The sequence below is a fragment of the Ixodes scapularis genome, unplaced genomic scaffold (genome assembly GCF_016920785.2).
Source record: "Ixodes scapularis isolate PalLabHiFi unplaced genomic scaffold, ASM1692078v2 PGA_scaffold3__209_contigs__length_174095766, whole genome shotgun sequence".
In the NCBI taxonomy this organism is placed as follows: domain Eukaryota; kingdom Metazoa; phylum Arthropoda; class Arachnida; order Ixodida; family Ixodidae; genus Ixodes; species Ixodes scapularis.
The window spans coordinates 39,400,914-39,407,271 of NW_024609868.1; positions in this window are offsets into that span (position 1 = coordinate 39,400,914).

Here is a 6,358-nt window from a genome sequence, read left to right on the forward strand (position 1 = left end):
CGGTTCAGTTCCGGTTCGGGTTCATCGCGATAGCAATATAACGGTTCAGGTTCGGGTTCAGTTCCGGAAAAAATACCGGTTCGGTTCCGGTTTTCGATTCGGTTCGGTTCCGGTTCGACACCCTGATATATATATATGCATAATTAAATATACTTTGAAAGTGTCAGAAAATATTTCTTGTCCAATTGCCTGAGAAGTGACCAAATGGCAAGCAGTCAATCCTGCAATTCCCGAAAGGTGGGAGAAACGTCAGTTTTGATCTTGATCGCTTCAAAGATAAATTCCTGGAAAATAAACAAAAACACCCGCCAAGCTCAAGTTTGCGTTCTCTTTTATTTGAAGAATGAACACAAAAAGTACACCTTATTTGTCTAAATTAAACTATCGAGGCCAGGCTCATTAAATCGACCGCAAAATTCGGTTTCTTAACCTATCGCGCTACGACTTTGTGCAGCGTTGCCCACAAATGGTGCTTTTTTTTTTTTGTAAAATTTGCGAAGAGCAAACTTACCTGAGGAAAAAGTAAAGGAAGAAAAAGGCTTAGCTCCTATGGAAACGCAGCGACGCCACCGGTCTTCAAACAACACGGCGCCGTTTCGCACGGGAGACAAGAGATGGCGCGACGAACGCCGCCAACGAACGAGCATACGGCGCCGTTCCGCAGGCGGCGGCAGTCGCAGAAACAAAAACAGGCGCGGTAACAACAAGGAACTGCAGTTCCTTGTCTGCTAAAGACGCCGGCTCTCGGCGTCGTATGCTCGTTCGTTGGCGGGAGTTGGCGTCGCGACCGCTTGCGCCATCTCTTTTCTCCCGTGCGAAACGGTACGGCGCCGTGTTGTTTGAAGACCGGTGGCTTCGCTGCGTTTCCATAGGAGCTAAGCCTTTTCCTTTCTTTACTTTTTCCTCTGGTAAGTTCGCTCTTTGCAAATTTTACAAACAAAATGCACCATCTGTGGGCAACGCTGCACAAAGTCGTAGCGCGATAGGTTAAGAAACCGAATTTCGCGGTCGATTTAAAGAGCCTGGCCTCTCCTTGAATCACCCTGTAGATCATACCTCGCCATTCCTCACTCAGGAGTGCGATCACTCACGCTCACTCAACGCCAGATATCAGGTAAGTGTGAGTGTGAGTAAGTGTGAGTGAGAATATTCGGAGCGTGAGCGTGAGTGTGAGCTTGTGTTCCGAGAACTCGTGAGTGTGAGCGGGGTGAGTGCGAGTCTGTGCGTGAGCGTGAGTTTTAAAAAATTCATGAATGGCTTGCGTCGAGTTTCTCGCGCGGCGCCACCTTTCGGAAGCACATCGAAGTAAACTAGCACCGCCTGCCAATGCCGTCGTCCTGCGCTTGGTGCATGCGATCGCCCAGGACCTGCGTCATCGGTGGCGTCCCTCGTCTCAAGGTAATCGAAATACTTGTGACATTTGTTTGTTCGTGCCGGTACGCATCACCCTATTGAAAAATCTAATTTTTATAATAAATGTTTCTGTCCAATAAACACATATGAATCATATACGAGATATATAAGAACATAAAGAACCATATAAGAAACTAATAAGAAACTTCTCACGAGTTTTTACTATGGTTCTCATATGTTCTCATATATTTTATAAGGTCTTATGTAGTTCTTATATGGTTCCTCTATGTTCTTATATATCTTGAAAGATTCATATGCGTTTATTGGACGCAAGAAATTTTTCACACAAATGGCTTTTTCACTAGGGCAGTCGCATAAAAACATGACACTCGGGCATTTCTAGAGTGTAGCTGTCATACGATTCCTCATTAGGAAACCAAGAGTCGTCGCACACCTACCTAACAACACAACGTAGACATACGAGAACCGGACGTACAGAGAGTTCCCGAGAAAGGGGTACCTTGTTGTTCTGCCCAGATAAATAAACTATGCATCGCAGAAAGCTCAAACTCCGTGGGAATGTGACGCTAGCGGTTGGGATAGAACGCTGAAGTTTGAGAATACGACGTTACCTGGATCAAAAGATAATTGAGAAAAACGAAAGTTTTTTATGTGCCGACATTCACCTAAGCCTAATATCGTTAAAACAAGAACTGACGTCGTGAACGCTTAATTGCGTGATTTATATCAGTGAAAACCAGTTGTCAGCAAGAAAGGCAATATTGTTTCCTTTCTCGCTGACAAGGTTTTGTTGTTGTTGTTGTTTTCTTTGAAAGAGATACTACCGGCGCCTACACTGACAATTCTCGTTTTCGTGATATTGCGCTTAGGTGAACGTCGGCTCATAGAGAAATTTTGTTTTCATCAAGTATCTTTTGATCCAGGTAACGTATTGTTTTCAAACATTCGCGATCTATCCCAACCACTAGCGTCATATTCTCAAGGAGTCTGAGCTAGCTTTCAGCGATGCGTAGTTTATTTACTCGGGCCGAAAAACACGGTTCTCTTTTCTCGGGAACGCCCTGTATTTATCCCCCTAGCTGTCATGGCGGTGGCAGTGTCGCGAACACCCTGTATGCTCTGCAGTGCCAGGTGACAGTCGCGCCCCTAACGAACCTGAAGTTATCGCAAGCAGACAACGCAACGGAAAAGTATATGCTCCGTGACGTTCTAGACGTTTGCGAGCCCCATTTTTGTATCATAAGAGTTTAAACAATTACTTACGTGCAGTGTGTTTACACAACGATATCCACTGAACACAAACCGCAACGATGTAGCGCGCATGGAAACAGACATTTATTTATTCTTTAAGTAGGGCAGATTTTTACGTACAAGTGAATCGCGCCTGAAAAACGGAAAGTAAGATCTACCCATTAGAACTATGTTCTCAATACTTACTATTGATATGAGGTACAACGTGCAAACCTTATGTCGCCATTTCAGAATAGGTGGTCACAAAAAGATGCCAAAACTTCGAAGTAAGAGCACCAGTCGGTCAAGCGGATATTGCTAGAATGCCAACCAGTGGCAGGCGTGCCCACAAGCAGACACGCACATAACCACAACACACCAAAAAGGGACGAAAACAATGACTGTATGCACAAGCACTTTATAACCATTGCAGCAGTAAGAATAAAGCGCAACTGAAAACAGAAGAGCAACTGTGGGCGCTCCATCGCAAACCGAAACAAAAAGCTATGGCGAATAAAAAACAAGTTTGCAGACGCCACAAATGCCTCGGAGCTCAAAGAAATAATGTCAAGAGTATGGGCGTAACATAGCAGACGACTGGTGCTTGCAAGCAACAAAGTGTCTGAGAAAGAGTCGACCCCCCCCCCCCCCCCCCCATACTAAACAAATAAATAATAAAAAGTAGCAGTCCGATGGCTCTAACACGGAGTCCGCTGAGGAAGAGACTGTAAAAGGAAAGACAAACAGAAACACGGTTGAAGTACAGGCAGGCTGGCTGATGATTACAGTTTTGGAATTTAACCCGAGCCTGAGGTACGAAATATAAGTTTAAACGCAGAAGGAACAGAAACAGGGAAGGAAAAGGAGGCGTAGAAGGGGCAGAAAGGCAGGTGGTGGAAAGGACGCCGCGGCACAGCGGCGTCTGAACCAAACAAAAAAGGTAAAATCAAATTAGAAAGACGTACTCAGAAGCGACACCGCCCTCCCAGTGCTGGCTTCTGAGTAGCCAACACCAACGTTAAAGATGAGAAAAAAAATTGGAGAACCGCGAAATATTCCGCTTCTGTCGAAAGGTGAGAGAAAGAGTGCAATCAACTTAGATTTGCACGCGTTTATGCGGCACCTCTGAGCTGTCAAGAAAAACATATACTACTTCTTCCATAGCCCCCACGCGTCATCGTAAGGACGTTATTCATCCTCTTCATCACGGCACGCTGACCAACACCCTCCCCCTCCCCCTCCCCCCCCCCCCCCCCCCCCCCCCCCTCAAGAAATACCTACGTCCGCCCCTGGGTGTGACAGAACTCAAATTACTCCTAATGGACCTTTTCCGAGAAGCGCTCTGAGCAGGCGCGAGTGCCCGATGCCAAGCGGCGGAAGTCGGAACGAAAAATCGAGGAAATTCGGAATGAGCCTGTGAATAAGCGAGTAGAACAGGTAATCAGCATATATATAATTGGGTTACACAAAAAAAGAAAGTGGACGGAAGGAAAAACACACCGATTGAATGGACGCCACGGAAGCCCATCACGCACGCATGCTTTGGAAGTTTGACAAGACAGATCACGATCACCTTGCACGTCTAGCACACCTTGCACCTTGGTGCATGGCAATGACAGGAGAGGACCCACTCAGAGTGCGTACCGTCCTGCATCCGGTCTACACGGCGAAAACACTCCCCGTGGATCACCCCAGATATCATGAAAGCAGCAAAAAGAAAGAGAGCCCTATATAAGAAAGCCTCGCGCACCAACTGCCCCAGAGCTACAGGTAGCAAAGGATCATCAGCGGTCTCTGAAGGCTGCCATTTACGTTGCTCACCAGCAGTACGCTGCTGGAATAGCTCAGAAGGCAAGAGACGATCCGAAAGTGTTCTGGTCCTACGTAAGCCGCCTTCGATCACCTGGGCACCGTCCCAGTTTCAGTGCAAACGGGAGGATGATTGATGCACCTGCTGAGGTCGCAGAGCTCTTTGCAAACCACTTCTCGTCCGTGTATAGTGGTGCGCGATACAGACACCGCACAGTGACCCCTCTCCCCAAGCTGGTGCCTGCGTACCTGCAGATACCGACGACGGCTCGCAGCTGGAATCCGTCCCCTTTACTCAAGAGACACTCTGCACCGCCATCTCCAAAATCAAGCCCTCCCAAAGCCCTGGCCCAGACGGTGTGGCACCAGCCTTTTTCAAAATGATAGCGCAGCACACCTTGCCATCTCTATCCAAAGTGCTGCAGGCCCTCCTCGACGAGGGTGCCGTCCCTGCCACCTGGCGTCGAGCCCTGATCACCCCTACCCACAAGGGGAAGGGGAAGTCTACGGACAATGTGCAACACTATCGCCCAGTCTCCCTGACTTCAATTATATGCCGCACTTTCGAGCGTGTCGTGAAGGCTCATCTTCTTGACTTTCTGGAGCATCTGGCTCTCTGTCACAGACGCAGCATGGCTTTCGCCACCCGCAGCTGCGAGACAGCGCTGACGACCCTCAGTCACTTTGTAAGCAACAACCTCGACAACCGCACAGAAACCGACCTCGTCCAGCTAGACCTCAGCAACGCCTTTGACACCCTCGACACGGGCCTTCTGTTAAAGAAAGTGGCCAAAGCTGGCGTACAGGGCTCCCTCCTCAAGTGGATTACGAACTTCCTAAGGGACCGCAGCCAACGTGTTGTGTATACCGTGGTGCGTGCTCGGTGGACACGAGGGTCCCTTCCGGAGTGCCTCAAGGATCAGTCTTAGCCCCCACAGTCGATCTTCTTAATGTTTGTTAACGATATGCCCCAGGTTGACAAGTTTCTCCTCGTCCAGTACGCGGATGATACCTCCATCTTGGCCCCACTAGTTTCACCTGCCACGCACCACCATCTGCAGGACTACCTCATTAAGATTGGTTCCTGGGCATCACAGAACCTTCTGTGCTTGAGCCCTGCTAAAAGCTCTGTATTGCGCTTTAGCAGTTCGCATAGGGTGGAGGCCCCTACATACAGTCTCCACGGTGTCCCGCTGGTCGTGAACGACAGGCTAACCATACTTGGTGTCAACTTCACGCGAACGCTTGACTTCTCCGCCCACGTGGCTGGCGTTGCTGCGAAGGCTCGCCGCACTATGGGTTTTGTCTCCCGCGTGTCCAAGCCATGTGGCCCTTTGGCTTTTCGCACATTGTACACGTCGATAGTGTTGCCTATGCTGGAATATTACAGTGCGGTGTGGTCTCCATCGCAGCAGCAACTTAAGCTACTCGCATTGAAAGTGTCCAAAGAAGAGGAACAAGAACTTTATGTGCGCGCGCTACAGGTGCTGCCGACACACACTGCGAAGCACGTTTAAACATTGCGGGTTGGCGATCCCTTGAACAGCGACGAAGCATCGCCCGTATGCGTCTGTTGTGTCGTGTGCTGAACGGCTCACTGTCTGGCACATACCTGTCCACAGCCGTACGTGTGAACAGGCGCACCGGCCAGCCTGAGCCGCTGCACACTCGGACTAAAAGGCACGGCCTGTCACTGCTCCCCGCGGCCATCGGGGAACTCCTCTCTGTTCCGCTGAAGGAGCGTCAGCCCCTCCCGCGGTGCAGGGAGGAGTCCCTGGACTTGTGCAAAAAGTATGGTAAACTGATGTCCGCAGGGGGAAGGACGTAACCACCCGTGTTCGCCCTGCTGCGAGCGTTGGCGGGGCCTAAGCCGTTTTCCGCGGGCAAGCAATTTTTGGTAAACTCTGCGCGCGCGCGTGTGTGTGTGTGTGTGGGGGGGGGGGGG